Source organism: Podarcis tiliguerta, assembly GCF_965153285.1.
Source record: "Podarcis tiliguerta genome assembly, chromosome: 12".
NCBI classification, from domain to species: domain Eukaryota; kingdom Metazoa; phylum Chordata; class Lepidosauria; order Squamata; family Lacertidae; genus Podarcis; species Podarcis tiliguerta.
Genome location: NC_139545.1, coordinates 47,566,627 through 47,586,420, shown reverse-complemented (window position 1 = coordinate 47,586,420; position 19,794 = coordinate 47,566,627). Strand labels below are relative to the sequence as shown.

General features: G+C 43.9%; 1 long non-coding RNA gene across 3 annotated transcripts; it reads left to right on the top strand.

Annotated features, from left to right (window-relative positions):
• Window positions 1–12,172: 12,172 nt before the first annotated feature.
• Window positions 12,173–18,559, top strand: LOC310661103. Of its 3 annotated transcripts, none has more exons than XR_014503710.1 (4): window positions 12,173–12,314; window positions 15,559–15,726; window positions 16,808–17,490; window positions 17,785–18,559. It is a non-coding gene; the product is annotated as an uncharacterized lncRNA (long non-coding RNA). The 3 variants fall into 3 exon arrangements; XR_014503711.1 differs by having other exon boundaries at window positions 12,209–12,314; window positions 16,808–16,986; XR_014503712.1 differs by lacking the exon at window positions 17,785–18,559 and having other exon boundaries at window positions 12,209–12,314; window positions 16,808–17,729.
• The last annotated feature ends 1,235 nt before the right edge of the window (window positions 18,560–19,794 follow it).

Here is a 19,794-nt window from a genome sequence, read left to right as displayed (position 1 = left end):
CTGTAAAAATCGGGATAGTGGACGTCAGTTTAATCCAGCAGGGCTCTCTTTACGTCCTCATTGCAACCCAGCCTGTGCCTTTGGAACATAGTTGGGGCAAAATCTGAAAACTGACTTGGCTTCTCTTCCTTTACTATGCTTTTTGCAGTGTCCCTTCGGAGGAACTTTGCTTAGGTGCATGAAAAAGCCTTGTGGATTGACAGCTTGCATGGTTAATGATCTCAAAGAAGCCATCTTTAATGTCTCATACCAATAATTATTAAGAGCGATGTTCCAATCCTGGCACATTCATATAATCTATCACTGCAAAGTTCTGCCCAGGCACATATTGACAAAAGGCATTGACAGGGTCTAATGAGACGAAATCGCTGCCTGACAAGGTCCTCATACTGCTTCTCTTGATACATTGCAGTGGCTTTCAGCGGCAGTAGTTCTCCTCAGTGTAGTGAATCATGTTGAAGTCATGAACCCTACTTTCCCACTTCAGCTGTGGATCAGCTAGTGCCTGGATTTCTTCCAAGGTTCAAGTTCCCACTCAAAGCTCAGTGGCAGATCATCTGCCTTGCCTGCAGAAGGTCTCAGGTTCAATCTCTGGATTGATCTTGACTTAAGGATCTTAGGGTAGAACAACTGGGAAAGAGCTCTCTACTTGGAACCTTGGAGAGCCACTACGTTGTCCATTCAACACTTGCACAAATGTACGCATTGGTTCATCTAGCCAAATATTGCCTTCACTAGTCTTCACCAACCTGTTGCACTCCAGATGTTTGAGAAGACAACTTCCATCAGCCTAACTATTGCATTTGTATGTTGTTGTATACACCCTCGGACCTTATGGTGAATGACTGATGGTGATAATAATAATAATAATAATAATAATAATAATAATAATAATAATAATATTCAGTGGAGTAATGGTTTCATAATGTGCTGCAGAGTGCCATTAAGCTGAAAATATCAAAAATATACACAGCACAGATAAGGAGACAATGGATCTTCTCAAAAAACCAAAATTTTAAAATGCAGGTTTGACAAATATATACATTTTTGCAAGCATTTTCTATGTTATTTTCAATAATATATACATTTTTAGGTTTGCCATACATCCAGGATCTCCTAGACATATATGGAATACTGTAGTTGGAAGCAGTGTCCAGGCGGAAATCGCGAAAACATCTGTGAAAACGTGGACGTATGGCAACCCATGTTGTTTTCCTCGATTTTCCTTAAAAATGCTTTTAAATGCTTTTTATTTTTTTGCAACTTTGCCAAAAAATCTCAACAACTTTTGGGTCCGGATTTTCACTTTTTGAAATATAGCAACCCTAATTTATATCCGCACTTTGCTCTATCCTATGCATTTTTGCACATACTACTTGGCTAGAGAATTGTGTTGCAAAATTCAGAGAAATGCAAAGTGCAAAGGATGGCTGTGTTTCAATCTGTATATTTTTCAGAAAGTACTAATTAGATGAGTTCACCTTCAAATGTGAATTGAAATAAATTTATCCCTAGTCGGTAGTGAGAAATTGAGCTGATGTTCATTTTACCTTTGTACAAGGAGGCTAGTTTAACAACCCACACTCACAGATTGCTCTTGATCCTCTATTCAGGCAAGCAAGAGGCACCACCAGAGTTCGAGGACACATTCCAGCCAGAAAAATACATTCCAGGAGGGGGTGAAGCAGGGCTGGTAAGGGGAGTGGCCTGGGGGAGTGCCAAGGGCCAGAAAGGGAAGCTGCATTTGGCCCCTGGGCCTAATATTCCCAGTCCCTGCTGTATAAAGTCAGTTTAGCCCACATCTAATTCGGTCTCCTGGTTTATGAGCTGTTCTCAACAGCGCACCTCATCGGTCTGTTTTAAACTGCAGTAATGGTCACATTCTTTTTAGAAGAACAACAACAAAACCCCAATGTTCTTCCAAGAACTGGCAAACCATTGTTTACTGTATCCCAGTGTCTGTAAAAGATATGAAATGAATATCCTTTAAGTGACTATTGAAGAGGGCAGCAGTTTTGCACCTGATGTCAGATCTCTCTTGTTTGCATTCTTAAACAACAACAACACACGCATACACACCCCCCTTGAAAAGCTCACATACCAGGAAAAAACTGCTTTCATGTGCATTAAATAAAGGAAAGGTAAGACACGTCCAGGTATAAAGCTGTAACCATCAAATTCACTCTTCATGTCTATGGGCTGCTGTAACGGTGTGATTCCTTTTATGATTGTATCCGTCACGCTGTCAAAAATGAAATCTTATCTTCACTCATTACTAAATATACAAAGGGCTGGGATTTCCACTTGGCAAATGCTCCTGTTTACCTGAAGGCTTGAGCTCTGCCTGAGCTTTGATAAAGTTCATTTACAGCTGTTTGCAGAGATAGATTCAGCTTTTAAAATCTTTAAGCTGCTTGAGTTTATAAGCCAGGGTGCGCTCTGAATTGCATGGGGTGGGGTGGGGTGGGGAGGGTGCGGGGGTCTGCTTTGGAAAGGGAAATTGGAGGGGAGGGGAGGGCGGAATGAAGTTTAATAATACTTTGCATTTATGGAGTGCGCTGCGAGTTGAAAGTGCTCCCCACACATTATCTGATGTGGGAGGCAAACAATGGTTTTTAAGAGAGTTGAAAGAGCTTTGAGAGACGCTTTGCTTCTCATTGTGTACACACACACACACTTCTTTTGGCGCACTGTTGGTTCTGGTGAAACAGGTTTTGCAGGTTTATGGGACCATGAAAAAAACCTGGCAAACCTGCATGTCCAGGAGGAAAAGTGGGAAGACTATGTTGTTAGTTATTTCTCTCTCAAGATGCCTTTAACCCTCCAGAGGATGGGTGGCGGGGATGGAAGAATGGTTCTTGTTCTCTAGCCTTAGAAAGCTGTTACATTAGCCTTCCCCAACGTGGTGCCCTCCAGTTGCTTTGGACTACAGGTCCCATCATGCTGCCTAGGACTGATGGAATTTGTAGTCCAAGACATCTGGAGGACTGCCTTACACAGAATGAACAAATGGACCAAAAAAAGGCAAGAGGCAAGAGAAGCGATACCTGTTGAATCTATTTATTTTATTTATTGCATTTATAGCTCATCTTTCCTCTAAGGAGCTCAAGGTGACGTACCTGGTTTTCACCCTTCTCATTTTGCTCCACAACAACGCTGTGAAATAAGTTAGGCGGACCCATAATTGCCCAGTGAGCTTCATGGTTGAGTGGGGATTTGAACCTTAGTCTCCTAGGCCCTAGTCTGACAAACTAACCTCTTCAACACACCTGTTAAAGGTTCCCTCTTTTTCAGCTGGCCACCCTGAACCTCACAACACCTCTGCAATATAAGCTCATGCCACTAGCCTTATACTGCAGATGAAAAGCCAAGGTTTTGCCAAGACTCTAAGGCTGCCAAGTGAGTTCCTTGTCTCATGGCATACTCTTCCAGTCTGATCCTGTGCATATGTACTCAGAAGTAAGTCCCACAGCATTCAAATGGGATTCCTCCCAGGTAAGCATACACTGGGTTGCAGCCTTAGCCACCAACTTATTTCGGCTCATGTTGTGTCAGTGACTCAAATCTGGGAATCAGATGACACCCAATCTGCAATATCTTCTAGCACAATATCCCTCCAGAACCTGCTTGACTACAGCTGTAATCATTCCTGACCATTAGCCATTGTTCGGAGGATAAGGCTACCAATGACTTTATTGTACACTTTTATGAATGTGCTTTACATGGCACCGATCACTTTTAGTAGTATTAGTAAGTATACATAAATTCAAATGCTGACAGAAGCATGATTTCACACACACACACACCCAGGCTAGGCAATCCTCTGCAAGAGGATAGGATTCACCCAGCCTACCTCTTGGCTGCTGCCATCTAGCTCAGGGGTCGGCAACGTGCGGTCCATGGACCGGATGCGGCCCATGAAGACCGTTTTACCAGCACACGAGCTCCCCTGAACCGAGCTGCCTGGTTGGTGAGTCCCCTGCGCACTGTGCTAAACCAGCGCAGTGCAGTGTGGGGCCTCACCGAGCAGTGCCGGAAATCGCATCTGCGCACGTGCAGATACCAGAAAGCACTTCTGCACATGCCCAGATGCCGAAAATCACTTTTGCGCAGGTGTGACTTTCGGCATCTGGGCATGCGCAGAAGCGATTTCCAGCGCCGCGCTGCGCCAGCGCGGCCCACGGATGATCTCCCCGGGAGTGATCTGGCCCATGGCCGGTAAGCCTTGCCAACCCCTGATTTAGCTGTTGCCCTCTAACCAGGCTGACTGGGGCTATGAGGAGAAGAAGAAGAAGAAGAAGAAGAAGAAGAAGAAGAAGAAGAAGAAGAAGAAGAAGAGGAGGAGGAGGAGGAAGAGGAGGAGTTTGGATTTGATATCCCGCTTTATCACTACCCAAAGGAGTCTCAAAGCGGCTAACATTCTCCTTTCCCTTCTCCCCCCCCCCCAACAAACACTCTGTGAGGTGAGTGAGGTTGAGAGACTTCAGAGAAGTGTGACTAGCCCAAGGTCACCCAGCAGCTGCATGTGGAGGAGCAGGGAAGTGAACCCGGTTCACCAGATTACGAGTCTACCGCTCTAAACCACTACACCACACTGGCTCAGGAAGTTGGAGGGCACCAAGTTGGGGAATACCCAATCAGAGCTTTTCACCCGCCCAGACTGCTCTAAAGACTCAATCACAAAGCTGCTGGGTTGAACTATGGAACTTGTTACCATGGGAGGCAGTGGTGGCCACCATCTTGGATGGCTTTAAAAGAGGATTATACAAATTCTTGAAGGATAAAGCTATCAGTAGGTACTAAATCTGATGGCTGTGTTCTACGCTCACTGTGGGAGCGCTGTGCCTCTGAAAGCCAGGTGCTGAAAACTGTGGGAGGGGAGAATGCTGTTGTGCCCATTTCCCAATGGCGGGATAATAATAATAATAATAATAATAATAATAATAATAATAATAATAATAATATATCCAGAGCCTGGCTCACCTTTCACATTTACAATGTCTGTTGCCAACAAGCTATTGTAAGGCTATAAGTTAAGGAGTCTGCTATGCCCAGGCATGATTGCTCTGAAGCGCTGTTGACTATCTTGGGTTAAACAATAACTTTCTAGGTGTTCCCTGCTCTCCTCCTGATTAATGTTCCAAATAACTTCTCTACCAAAGGAAGAGATTGAAAATTTAAGACCTTCTAATTTTCTTAAAAGAAAACTTCCTCTTTAAGAAAACAATTCAAAATATACAGGAATACAATTATGTGCTCTCTTGTGAAGATGAGGCCTTCAGAAGTCTGCAAACGTCTGCCTGGGCTTGATAACCATACAGCTCTGATCTTTGATTCCTGTCCACCTCCCTCGTTCTTACTTTCCCCAGTTGCTTCAGCCTTGGCAGTTTATCACATTCACACCCCATTTTCTTCTAAGTTGCCCAGACATGGTGCTGCTTATTCCATTTTATCCATGCAACAACCTTGTGAGGCCAAGCAACGCAGTGGGCTTCCAAGACTTGAATCCCAATTTGATTCACTTCACCACACTGGGGCCTAAATTCTCTACCATCTTTGCTAAAATCCTCTAAACCCTTCTGAAGTTGAGTCCATCAGCAAGATTTGTTTTGATATCTAAATATGCACATAAAATCTTTATTATTCCCAGAGCATGTGGAATACAGAGTTAAAATTCTGTTACTAGAAAACTCCTAATTGGTTTTCTTTGTCCAGATTTTGGATAATAGTAGAGCAAGCATGAAAAGAACTTTTTCGGAGCCTTTATCCAAGTCTACTTTTTGTATTTCATGATTTTCTGTACTACAATGAGAGCTAGAAACTTGGTTTTTGTAAACCATTAGTTCCCAGATTCTCCAAGTTCAAAAACACCTCACTAACTTATTTGATCAACAGTCAGCTCTTGTGAATTATGTCGTCGTCGTGACCGTTCTAGGTGGATTCAGATTTTTTGTTGTTAGTTATTCTCGGTTGTCCTGTGGTTGTAATCAACAACATGTGGCAATTCACCAGAGGGAGCTAGAGGGCAAACACATCATTAGATTATGCTAAAAAGACTTCAGATGCATATTTAATTATGGGGACATAATAATAGTTGCTGTCCTTATTGTGAAACTCAGTGCTGAATCTTTTGCCCTCATCATGTGTGGTTTTTAAAGCTACAAATTGCGATGCTTTCCTATTTCTGCTCTTTTGTTTGGTTGGGTTGTCTAGGTATAAATGATTTGCATCTTCCCTAAGGGAAACTTGGTGGCATGAATGAATATGACTGAATTTGCCCTCTACAGCTCTTTAAATAATGTTGCTGTTTGAAACGAACCTCCTGTTGCCTATGCTTTGCTTATATGGAGAGGTTTGCTTGGCCCATGTCTGTGTTTCAGTGTCATAACAAGGAAGTCCGAGGCAATGCCTGCGATGAGAAACTATGGACTGGAACATGTATGGAATCAGTGCTGGAATCGGTAATGGGTTGAATGAGTGTAAACTGAAATGCCATCTCAACATGATGGAAGTATTATTGGTAGGTGGTGTTTTGATGGAGGGAGCAGTGGTGTTAGAACCAGTACCTAAAGGTAGAAAGTTCAAGTTTGCAACTGGCAGATGCTCTTACGTTGGGCCCTAGCTTTGAATGTCCAACTCAGTCCAGTAGACCAGATGTCCAGCCCATTCTTTGCCATCCTCTAGGAACTTCCATGTCGCACTGTTGTAATGTATTCTGTTTGGGGCTGCCTTTGAAGACTTCCCAGATATTTCAGTCAATCCAAATTATGGTGCTGTAAGGTTCTTGGCCACAAGAAGATACATGGAACCCATTTCACCTTGGCAGGTGCTCTGGCTGCCAGTATGACTCTAAGCACATTTCACAGGGCTGGTGCTAACCTTTAAAATCCTGCATGGCTGGGAACCTAGGTACCTGAAGGCCCACCTTCTCCTGCATGAAGCTGCTTGGTATTTAAGACACATCAATAACTGGACTCCCTTGCCTTTGGAGATTTGGCTGATGGTGCGCAGGGAGTAGTCTGGCCATGTTTTTTGGTTTCTAGAGGACAATACCCTATTTCAAATAAATCCTCTATTTGAATGGCTATCTGGCCCAAGGCCAGCATGTATGTATGTATGTATGTATGTATGTATGTTATGTAGATCTACATACAGCTTAATAAAAAATGATAATCGGTGGGCTCCTTTGGGAGAAAGAGTGGTATATAAATTCAAGAAATAAGAATATACACATACATAAAATATTATTTCAAAAATAGCAAAAAAAAGACAAGACAGCAGACATAATAAAACTATGGTAAAAATGAATGCCAACTATGCAATATTTTTCTTCATAGCATTGGACTTTCCTTTCGCTTCCAGGCGTATCCACAACTATACCAACTATACAAGCCAACTATATATATATATATATATATGACAACTATACAAGCAGGGATTAAAGTCTATTTCACTTATCCCACTTTCCCTTGAGAATTGTATGTATGAGATTCTTACTTTGCAGTGATGAGGTTACCTTTGTAACTTTTCCGGGGCAAGTCAACAAGAAAACACCCAGTGTAAGCGAAGTTAATTCTTCCCCCCCCCAAAGAAACCAAAACTGATCAGGCCTAGTGATCATAGCAACTCTTCCCAGGAGGCCTTTACCCCAATGAGGCAATTGCGAGGACTGATGGTTCCTGCCTTCCCACTGCACTCTAAGGCTCCTCCCCTGGTTCCTTCCCCAGCAGCCTAAGGCTCCTTCACCTTGTCTCTCTTTGCTCCACCTTCTTCATTCCTCTTCGTGTTCTGGGAGATCAGCAGGGAGGGGAGCTGGTCACAGCAGGAGGGGGAGATTCCCTGGCTTCTTCAGCAGCCTGCCTCATCTCTTTCTCTTGGCCCCTCCTCTGTTGCCTCTGGTTCTGGACTGCCCTCTGCCACAGCCTCTTCCTGCTCACAAAACCCAGTTACCTTTTCAGCTTCCGACACCTCCTCCTGCCTGAGTGCTTCCTCTTCTCCCTCTGACTACTCATTGTCATCCCACCACCAATCACCTGGCTCTGAACCTTCTTCCCCTGCAGATTCCCTTGGGGCTTCCCAAGCTGGTTCCCCACACCACTGGTCTGCATCCAGCCAGTCCATGACATACGTAACTTTAGGTGTAAAAATGAAAGACTTGGGGGTTACTTGGGTGAATTCCATTTTCTGCCCAATTGCTTACTGGGAGGGAGAGGCATGAGGTGGTGGGGAGATCAGCATGCTGTAAGCACACCAGCAGAAGGGCTAGATTGGCTCCACCAGTGCATTTGTACCATGCCAACCTACCCACCGCCTCACCTGTCTCCTGCTTCCTAGTAAACAATAGCAACCCAGTTGATGGGAAGCTGGTATAGTACGTCTGTTCTATCTGGTGGGCCGCTCCTGTGACTCCCCCATGTTTCTAGTCTCTTGCCTTCCTGGTTTGCTGAACATGAGCAGAGTCTCATGCCATCTCATCTGGATGAAACCGGTTCTTGAAAACTGCATGTCTGCTTGCAGAATGGATAGCTCCACAGCATTTTATTTTTAAACAGCTCATTGCCATGCCGAGGTCTAAAAGGTTCACAGTGGTTTTTATTGTGTAAACAGGAGCACCATCTTTCCCTAGGATTCCAGCAAGCTGAAAAGCACTGCATTGATTTTATTTTTCTAAATCATTTGTCCAGGAAAAAACAACAACAGAACACCACAAAACAAATACCTGGATTTCTGATAGCTGATATCATCTTAATGCACTTGTTCCAAACACACGTTTTAAAGGTAAGACGATATGGGCAGCCTCTACCATTTAGGGTGTCATTGTGTCCAACTTTACAGAGGCCAGTCCTCTATTTGAAGGGCTGTTGGAGGACATTCCTCTATGACTGAAGATATTGTCTATTTCATGGGTTGTCTGATCGAAGTCTGGCTTAAAGATGAAAAGCAGAGGGCACCTGGAGTTACCCATTGACAGCACCAAGACAGTAAATCCAGTCACCTGATCTTCGCACTATGTTTAGGGGAATGCTACCCCCATCCAAGTATATGCTGCCTGAGGCAGTTGCCTCATTCTGCCTAACGGTAGGGCTGGCTGCTGTTGGGCCCTGCTTGTTTCATCAGAAGATAGACCAAAGGGAGGATCAGGGTAGGAGAAGCTGTGAGAAGGACAAGAAATCCATTGTAACAACAGGATAGAACAGAGCACACCAGTGTTCTGGTGGTTCACATCGAACCTACAAGGGCAAAGCAATTCAGTGCTTGCATGAAGTAGTGACTATGAGCAGCATCTGAAGCTGGTCTCTGTCTTTGCTGGGAAAGCAACCATTGCAATTCAAGGCAAAAAGTAGGATAGAATCTTCAGCTCCATTTGCAGCCCATCTAGATGAGGTGGTTGATTTCTTCTTCCTCTTCCTCCTCTTCCTCTTCAAAAAGTATAAAATATAAAAATAACGCGTTGGATAATCTCCAACAATAAAAAGGCTTCCAAGTAGTAGATCATTGCCAGACTCTTTACTGTAGATAAGTTCAAGCAAAACAAGTGTTACACCCAGTGAATTCTAGTGTGACCTCACCATACAAACAGGTGAAAGATCAGGAAGTTCATGATTAAAGGCACAGCACTGTGTTCTTTTCTCTTTCAGGCATGAGTAAAAACCAAAGTCCAGGTTCTCAAGGGAGGTCAAGTCTGTGTAGAGGTCACTGGAAGCTGACTATTTGTCTATATCCAGCACTGACTGGCAGAGGCTTTCTGGAGACTCAGGCATAAGCAAGCCTATTGCCTCACCTTAAAAAGGATATTGTAGAGTTGGAAAAGGTTCAGAATATGGCAACCAAAATTATCAAGGGGACGGAGTGAATCCCTTATGGAGAAAGGGGACTTTGGAGTTTGGAGAAAAGACAAGCAAGAGGGGACATGAAAGAAGTTTAGAGAATTATGCATGGCATGGAGGAAGTGGGTAGAGATAAGCTTTCTCCCTGATCTCATGGCGCTAGAACTCATGGACATTCAAGGAAGCTGAATGTTGGAAGTGTCAGGATAGATAAAAGAAAGCTCTTTTTCACACTGAGCATAGTTCAGCTGTGGATCTTACTCTCATAAGAGCCAGTAATGGGGATCTGGCAAATTCATGGAGAGGGATATTGATGGTTACTAGCCATGATGGCTAGGCTCTGCCTCTACAGCTGTAGGCGACTAATATACACACAATAATTACCAAAATGATTATATTCTTTATCAATCTTCTGAGAAAAATACAAAACCTTATGCAAAGCCACAGAGACTTGCAAACTACCCAACCCAAGATGAACTTATGTGAATGTCTTATTTCAATGGATTTTTCAAGTGCTTAACTCTGTCTTTTGTTTTCTTTATCTTTTTAGGTAAGTTCACGAAGACTACCAGGGCGAAACAGGTGCAAAACAGGTACAACTTCATTAACATCCATCTACAACCTCACTAGCATCTCTCGGTACTGTGAACAACACTGAACTTACCTTTTGTTGGTATCTTCAGGAACTCACCTAAAAAGCACTTGAAAAATCCATTGAAATCAGACATTATAAGTTCATCTTAGGTTGGGTAGTTCGCAAGTCTCTGTGGCTTTGCATAAGGTTTTATATTTTTCTATCAGCAGCACAGGTTGCATTTTTCTAGCTCTACAGCTGTAGGCAGCAATGCCTCCGAATAACAGTTATTGGTAACTACAGGAAGGGAAAGTGCCTTTGTGCTTGAATCCTGCTTGCAGATTTCCTACAGGCACCTAGTTGGCCACTGTTAGAACAGGATATGGCACTAGACGGGCCATTAACCTGATCCAGTGGCTCTTCTTATGTTCCTGTCAGCAGTGGATGGCATTGTAGGTCTGTGCTGTACACAAGAGCTCTGTTTGACTGAGTGCTTGATTGGCTCTGCCCATGCATTCACACCGCACCAACCTCACCACCACAGTAACCCTCCCCTTCCCTCTCTCCTGCCTGGTATGCTGCAAAGACTCAGGGAGACAGAGGTAAGGTGAGTGACACAGCCCCTCCTGAATCTCTGGAGAGCCACTGCCAGTCAAAGTAGACAGTACCAGGCTGGGTGGACAAATAGATCCATTTGCAACTGAATTCCATGCATGTTTTCTCAGGAGAAAGATGCACTGTGTCCAACAGGGCTTATCCCTCCCCCATATCAACATGCATAGGACTGCACTCACAAAGCCCCGTTGGGTTTTGTTTTCTGCTTCAAAGCAGCTTTGATCACTATAGTGTTAAGGGTTGGAACAGCAGGGGTGTACATAGCCAATAGCTGGCTAGGTTTCGCAAAATTGAACACGTTTGAGGGAGGAAGTGGCACCGCTCATTATCTGTACCATGACATCACAGATAACGTCCAATACCTGCCTGTGATTCTCGCACAGCAATTCCAGCCAACAATCTCATCGGCCAAGTATGTGTTGTCTGGGGGAAGTACTGCCTTTTATACCAAAGAGTGCTTGGAGTGCAATATTCTCCATTAAGGAAGTGCAAACTTAAGGGGAGATATATGGATTCTGCTCAGCAAATGTGAACGAGCTGTTATTGTGCAAAAACATTATTGTGCCTTGGGGCATGTCTCTTTTCTTCTGCTTTTGGGAAGGAAAAAAGGAACACAGGGACAAAATTGAGGGCGGGAGTCACTTGAAAAGGAAGATATGATGTATCACAAAAGGACCCCTCGCCATACTGTACTTCAAAGCTAATATTCTTCAGTGATTATCTCACTTCTCTTCCTCACAGCCATTCCTTTGAGGCCAGTATATAGCCTGTGTGACTTATAGAAATGGGACAACGATCCCAAGCATTTGTCCTAAATGGAGGGGAAGGATGTTACGAAATGAGGGAAGTACAGTGAGAGAGACATAAACCCCACTTGTTAGCAAAGTCCCTTAAATAACACAGATGGAATACAGAGAGAAGAGAAATGCATAATACTTTACTGGGTAAATGGAAGAATAAAAGTATGGTACATCATATGAGGAGAAATACTCCTCTGTTTATTTCTCCTCATATGATGTACCATACTTTTATTCTTCCATTTACCCAGTAAAGTAAAGTATCCTTCTTAGTAATTCAGGCCTAGCTGATACATGTCCATACAACTAACATTCAGATGAAAACTCCCTCAACACTAACTAGCCAATCAGAACTCAGTTTACCTCAGCAAGGATCATGCCATTCTGACCAGTTGCTAGGCAGCACATCCACCACCACCACCCCTTTGTTGGTTGACTATTAACAGAATTAATTCTTAGGTTACTAACTGAATGATCTTGGCTCTTGTACTTCCAATACAAGTAAGATGTATTTCCTAAGATTCACACATTCTGTAGGAAATGTTGGGTAATTTGAGGTACTTAGCATTTCAGTGCTTGTTTAGAAATCATTGTAATGATCTCTGGAGGCAGGTATCTGCAGTCAAATCCAGCAATAGAACAGTTTATGTGTTTAAGATCAGGAACATTGCAAGAGTATTGACAAACAAGGTGACCGCAGGTTCCTGACAAATGACATTTGAGCGGCATGATCAACTTTCACAGGAAGGATGCCAGACCAAATATCCTTCTCTTTAAACCAAAAATAAATTTGCATTATCTCCATAACACTTAGTCCCAAATTATAGCAGGCTGAATTTGATATTTGTTTCTAGCGTTATGTATAGAATTTGTTTTGAAATATTATTCCTATAAAAATATATTTCCTGATAATGCATTTATCTCTCTGCTTCTGCCTATTTCTTTTCTTTTTTAAGAAATCTGGCACAGAAGTATAGTAGCCTAAATTTAATTTAATCAGAAAACAAGAATCAGCACAGTTTTGTGATCTCCTGATGGTCCGGCAGTCAGACAAAACTATAGATTGTAATTTACAATAGAATATGAGCTCTCTAAGCAGCCAATTCAATTTTATAAGTGCCTTCCTGGTTTAGGTTAAGGTAAAAGCCTCTGGAATAGACATCCTTTCCACAACCCTATAAATAGTGAGCTGCTAAAAAGTGTCACTCAGCTCTCTCAACACACAGGAATGATTGCGATGCTAGGCACATACGCAAGAAAAATATATAAATATATATATAAAACAGACAGCTTCATCCATCTCATCAGATACTGGCCTATATATTATTTATTGCCAAAAGAAAAGGAAAGATTTGAAGGCCTAATGAGACAGAGAAGTGAAAATTCTGTACATTGGACAAACATACCCTTTCTCCAGTGAAAATAGGGACGTCCTAATCCATAATACTAATACTAATATTTATACCCCACCCATCTGGCTGGGTTGCTCGGTGGCTTCCAACATATATAAACACAGAATAAAATAAGTAACATTAAAAAAACTTCCCTCTACAAGGCTGTCTTCAAATGTCTTCTAAAGGTTGTAATTTAGTTATCTCCTTGGCTTGGGGGTCTCATAACTCCATACATTTCTTCAATGAAAATAGGGATGTCCTGAGGAAAAACAAGACATTCCAGCAGTGGCGTAGCGTGGGGGGTGCAGGGGGGGCCGACCGCACCGGGCGCAACATCGGGGGGGGGGGTCGCTCGCACTCGCAGCTCTCTGCCCCTACCTGGCTCATTCACTCTCTCTCACTGCAGTGCTGGCTGTGCGAATCCGATCCGAGCCGCCGGGTCGCCGCCCACTGTGGAGGGGAGGGTGCCAGGCGTGCGGTGCGGTGCGGAGAGAGAGCGAGGGACTATCTGGGGGAGGGACAGTGCAGCGGGGGGGGGGGCGCAAATTACTTGCCTTGCCCCGGGTTAGGGGGCGCAAATTATTTGCCTTGCCCCGGGTGCTGACAACCCACGCTACGCCACTGCATTCCAGGATCAAATCAGAAACCAGGATGGCTTCTGTAAATCTGGGACTGTCCCTGGAAAATAGGGACACTTGGAGGGTCTGCATTGGACAAAGACCATTCCCATAAAATTAAATATTTGGAAAAGGAAGCTCCAAGGTTTTTGGGTGCTTCAGAAGGCAGAGAGATCTGCGGTTTTCCTCAGCCAAAGGGCACAGGGCATACATAAAACCTGATGGAGCAGCTTTATACATCTTGCAGATACTCAACACAGCCCTTCCTCTTCAGGCAGAGGAGATGCTCTATAAGGCCAGTGTAAGACTCTTGAGAGTCCCATGGACTGCCAGAAGATCAAACCAATCCATTCTGAAGGAAATCAGCCCTGAGTGTTCACTGGAAGGACAGATCCTGAAACTGAGGCTCCAGTACTTTAGCCACCTCATGAGAAGAGAAGACTCCCTGGAAAAGACCCTGATGTTGTGAAAGATGGAGGGCACAAGGAGAAGGGGACGACAGAGGATGAGATGGTTGAGTAGCGTTCTCAAAGCTACTAGAATGAGTTTGACCAAACTGCGGGAGGCAGTGGAAGACAGGAGTGCCTGGCGTGCTCTGGTCCATGGGGTCACGAAGAGTTGGACACGACTGAACGACTAAACAACAACAACAACAAATACATTGCACCTCCTGAGGCAGCCCCCACTGCTCAGCTGCCCTATTTGCTCCCCCCTCCACTTACTTGTCAATTGCTAATGTGGTGTCAGCACTGGCCATGCTGACATCCTTTCCCCTCTGTCTTGCTTTGAGGAAGGCCTAGGTGTCCTTCAAAGCAAGGCATTAAGGGCACAGTAGCCCAGGAAATTGCTTGTGTCATGGCAACCAGAAATTGTTGAAAAAATAGTTGAAAGCTGCCTGAAGCAGTTGCCTCATTTTGGTTCATGGTAGAGCCGGCTGTGGCTCAGGATTCATTGCCACAAGCAAGGGATTGGACAAGATGCCTACAAGACCTCCTCCAACAATGCAGAAATCAAGACTGAAGCAGAATCTGCTGGATTTGTCTGGTCTCTGGCACCAACCATGGAAACATCAACATAACTGTGTATTCTTAAAACAGCTGAAAAAGTTAGAATTCTGGGCAGTGGATTCATATTTACTGAAAGTCTCATTCTTATCTTGCAAATTCACCTGAAGTCTAAGAACACAAATCCCACCCAGGAATTTCTAAATATCGTCTGTATTGATTCTATTAGTCATGCTTTTTTCCCCAAACAACCCCCTCCAAATGACACAGCTATTCTTAAAGATGGTAAACATTGGCTTTCTTGTCCTATCATCCCAGGTCATGTATAAATCTCTTGCTTTTGATATACACACATTGATTTTTGTTCCTATTATTGTTTCATGACTCAAAGCATTTTAATGATGATTTACGGGGCTATATATTACCAGACTATAAACTTCTCTTTGCAATTAAAAACAGTTAAAAAAGAAACCTTCAACTTGAAAGCAGAGCCTCTGTTTGTTCACTGTGGTTAAAGCACAAAAGACTGGAATGCTGTATTTCCCAGGACAGACAGTGTTGTGTGGCTTTCAGCAGTGGAAAACTTCCCTGTATTTGGTTACTTAGCTCTGGTGGACTTTCCCTGTGAAGATTTTAGCATGAGAGCATTTCTGAAACCCTCCTTCCTGCTGCGTTTTATTACTGTCCTTGAGCAATAGGGAATTTCATCTCACTTTACATTTCACTCTAGGAAGAGCTTCTGATCCTTCCTTTTATCAACACCAACTTTGAGATGGACAAGATTTCCAGCTCTTCCACATCCAGAAGCTGACCAGACTGACCACCGAATCTTCAAAATTAGTGACAAGACAGCTTCCTCCATTGCACCCAAGGATAGCAGGCTAGCTTGAAGATAAAGGTAAAGGGACCCCTGACTGTTAAGTCCAGTCGCGGATGACTCTGGGCTCGCAGCACTCATCTCACTTTACTGGCCGAGGGAGCCGCTGTTTGTCCACAGACAGCTTCCGGGTCATGTGGCCAGCATGACTAAGCCACTTCTGGCAAACCAGAACAGCGCACAGAAACACCATTTACCTTCCCAGCGGAGCGGTACCTATTTATCTACTTGCACTTTGACATGCTTTCGAACTGCTACGTGGGCAGGAGCAGGGACCGAGCAACGGGAGCTCACCCCATCGCTGGGATTCGAACTGCTGACCTTCTGATCAGCAAGTGCTAGGCTCTGTGGTTTAACCCACAGTGCCACCCACATCCTAGCAGGCTAGCTTAGGACAGGCCAAATGACACACACTGCCCTGCCCTCCATCACCTCACCATTGTCTCTAGCATCTGCTGTTCGAGGCAGCCACTTCACTCTGGCTAATGTTAGGGCTGGCCCTATCTTTTTTAGAAAAGCAGCTGTGATGTTCTGTGTTAGGTACACAGTCTATCAATCGGGACAGCGAGGCCCAGTTACTGGTGAGGTATACTTAGAACCCCAAGCTCTTTGTGCAGGTGCCCCAAATTGTGAGCCACCAGATAAGAGCAACCTCCCCAAGCCCAGTGCCATCAGATGTTGTTGGATTGCAACACCCACAATCCCTGACTATTGGCCACACCAGCTGGAACTGATAGGAGCTGCGGTTGATAAAACCTAGAGGACATCAGGTGGAGGAAGGTTGGGCTAGAGCAGCCTTTCTCAACCTGTGGGTCCCCAGATGTTGTTGAACTACAACTCCCATCACCCCTAGCTAGCAAGGCCAGAGCTCAGGGATGGTGGGAGTTGTAGTTAAACAACATCTGGGGTCCCACAGGTTGAGAACGGCTGGGCTAGAGCATTTGCCCTGACGGGATGTGTTCCAGGTACTGGGCTGTCCATCTGCTCACCCAGGCTAGTTATTGGTCCATTTCAACAAGAAGGGCAAAAAGGCCGCCTCTTCAACCTGGAACTTTGCTTGTGTAATGATTATATTTCCTGATTATTACAGTACTTGTTTCAGCTCTTGGCTTGTTCTGTGACTCATCACCCTCAGCAGGTGCTTACAGCGATGCCCAGTTAGTAATGTCTGAAGAACAGAAGGAAGAAGCAATTGGGCAGGAAGTCCCCATGACACTCCACCTCCAGCTTTCATCTTCTGACAACTGAGAAAGTCTCTTTCATCTCCCTTCACTCAGAGCTGTAAAACTTTTATATCAGTTGATTTCATGCAATATTAAGAGGACGTTTGTTTGCTTGGATGGAGCAGGGGTGTGAGACTTGTAACAAATGGCTTTCCACTGTGCTCACATCTGAAAAAACCAGTGGAACTTAATAGTGGAGTTTGTTCTAGTTCGGCTCATGAGGAATATTTTTTTATTATAAAAAAAAAAAAGGATTTGGGGACCAAGCTGTGGGGAATATTTTGCATTTGTGGTGTTTCCTGTACTGCTTTGTCTGCTGTCTTGCCATTTACAAAATATTAATTTCATGGAATCCTATGAGTTTGAAGGGACTCCAGCATTCATCCAGCCCAGTCCCCTGCCAATTGAGGAAACAACATATTTTAAATGCATTGAATACATGAAGAATAATTGGCTTCATTTTTTTATATGCATTTCAGTTATTCCCCTCTCCTTGTCATCAAGATCTCTGAATTTCCGCTTCTGATAAATGTTGCTCAGACATGCACCAATTGTTTTACAGGTGACATACCAGCAAATAGGATTCTTGGCTTGCATTTTCTTTCAACAGAGCTGTAATGTACAAAATGAAATTTGTCAGGTGCCTGGTATTTTTCCCCCCTACCCCAGGAGTAAATGCAATGGGTCCATTTGATTTCTGACAGCCTTCATTGCTGCTTTGTTAGTCTCCCTTGCAATTTGTTCACTTAATGCAACGGCACTGACACCTAAACGCTAAATAATAAATGGTAATACAGTAAACTGGCATGTTCTAAATAAAGAAAATGGTTTTCCTCTTTATTTTTTTCTTGCTTAGAGGGACATGGATGGCTACAAGGAAGCTCTAGGCTTGCTGTGGGGTCATACTGCTTCACTTTCAGCAACAAACCATTTGCTCCACCTTCAGTCCCACAAACGGAGAGATCATGAAACAGAAACTAAGGACCACATCTAGACTGTCAGTATCTTGCAGGAGGGACTCAAGGGCCTGCTGGGAAATATAGGTTTGTGTAATTAATTAATTAATCAATTTGGCAGCCCTCCACTGAGATTTCCAGTACCTCTGACCTGGATTAAAGTGCTCTGTTGCGCAAGCCCAACAAATCTACTTCTAAAAAAAGAACTGCCTTCTTGCGGTTAGGAAAGTGACAGGGAAATGCATTGAAAAGTGAGAAATTAACAAATGATTAACAGGAAAAGGTATCAACACCACACAAGCGAAGGAGATTGCCAAGCACTCTGGAAGACAAATGATTGTCGCTGAGCACTTCTAAGCAATGACTTGTTTTTTTTAATAGCTCCTTAAAAAAATAAGAGGCTCCTGGGCTGGTTCAAAAGGCTTTACAGGACAGTTCCAGTCCACAGACAAGTGTTTCTCCACCACTAGTGTATCTTAACCGTGCCATGAACTGCGAGGGAGAGCAACACCTTTTAGTCATCAGACGAAACCCCAACCAAAACTAGACTCTTGCTGATAAATTGCGAGCAGAGCAAGCAGAAGCCGGTGTCGAAGCCACAGCTGAACAGGAATCCAATGGAAGCAAAGCAAAGTCAAGGTGGTAATTGCTGGAGAAGCAGATCTGGCGAGGGGGCGAGAGATAAGCACTGTGGTTTAAAACACCAGTGGCCATGCCCCAACGAGCACTGATTGGCCAGGTGGGTGGGCAGGACATCACATGGCTGGGGCTGGCGCGAGGGAGGCGTCAATTCCCTGACCCTGACCTGGATCACTGTGAGGATAATAATAATAATAATAATAATAATAATAATAATAATAATAATTTTATTTATATCCCGCTCTCCCCAGCCGAAGTTGGGCTCAGAGTGGCTAATAACAGTAAAAATAACACCGTTTACATAAAATCACAATCAATTACTGTATTTTTCGCTCTATAAGACGCACCAGGCCACAAGACGCACCTAGTTTTTGGAGGAGGAAAACAAGAAAAAAAAATATTCTGAATCTCAGAAGCCAGAACAGCAACAGGGATCGCTTCACAGTGAAAGCAGCAATCCCTCTTGCTGTTCTGGCTTCTTGGATAGCTGTGCAGCCTGCATTCGCTCCATAAGACGCACACACATTTCCCCTTACTTTTTAGGAGGGGAAAAGTGAGTCTTATAGAGCAAAAAAATTCGGTAATTGAAATACATTCTAAAATCAATTCATTCTAAAATCAGTTCAGAGTCAAATTAATGGCAACCATTGGGCTAGAGTTCTATGAGGATTACAAAAGGGGGGGGGTCAGACTGTGCCTTGCCTTGGCCAAAGGCCTGGTGGAACAGCTATGGATGCCCAGCCACAACGCTGCCCACCGCAAAAGGTGAGGGGTCTTGTTACACTCTTGTGTTCCTCTTGTGGGCTTTCTATGGGCATCTGGTTAGCCACTGTGACAACAGGATGCTGGACTCGATGGGCCTTTGGCCTGATCCAGCAAGGCTGTTCTTGCATTCATGCCCCAAGGGAGATTCAATTAGGTATATCTCCATGCATCAACAGCATCATGACTCAAATTAGGGTGATTCCTGATACCCCACTTGAAGTGATGCGTGTGTGTTCATTGCACACCAAAGATTCACTGTAGATCTTTTATTTTCCCATTGCTGATGTGTTCATACATTCAGGGCCAGACTCTCACTTTTTAAATTGTTTTCAAATAGCAACTTTGGGGTCCTCCCAATCTGGATTAGAACTATGACACGTGAGAGGGGAAGGGATCTTTAACCTCTTCCTCCTGGAGCAATTTGTAGCATAGGGGTGAAATTTTCATCAGAAAAAATAGAGTAGGGGAAAAGAATAACCCCCTCCCCTCTGCCACTGTCCTGATCT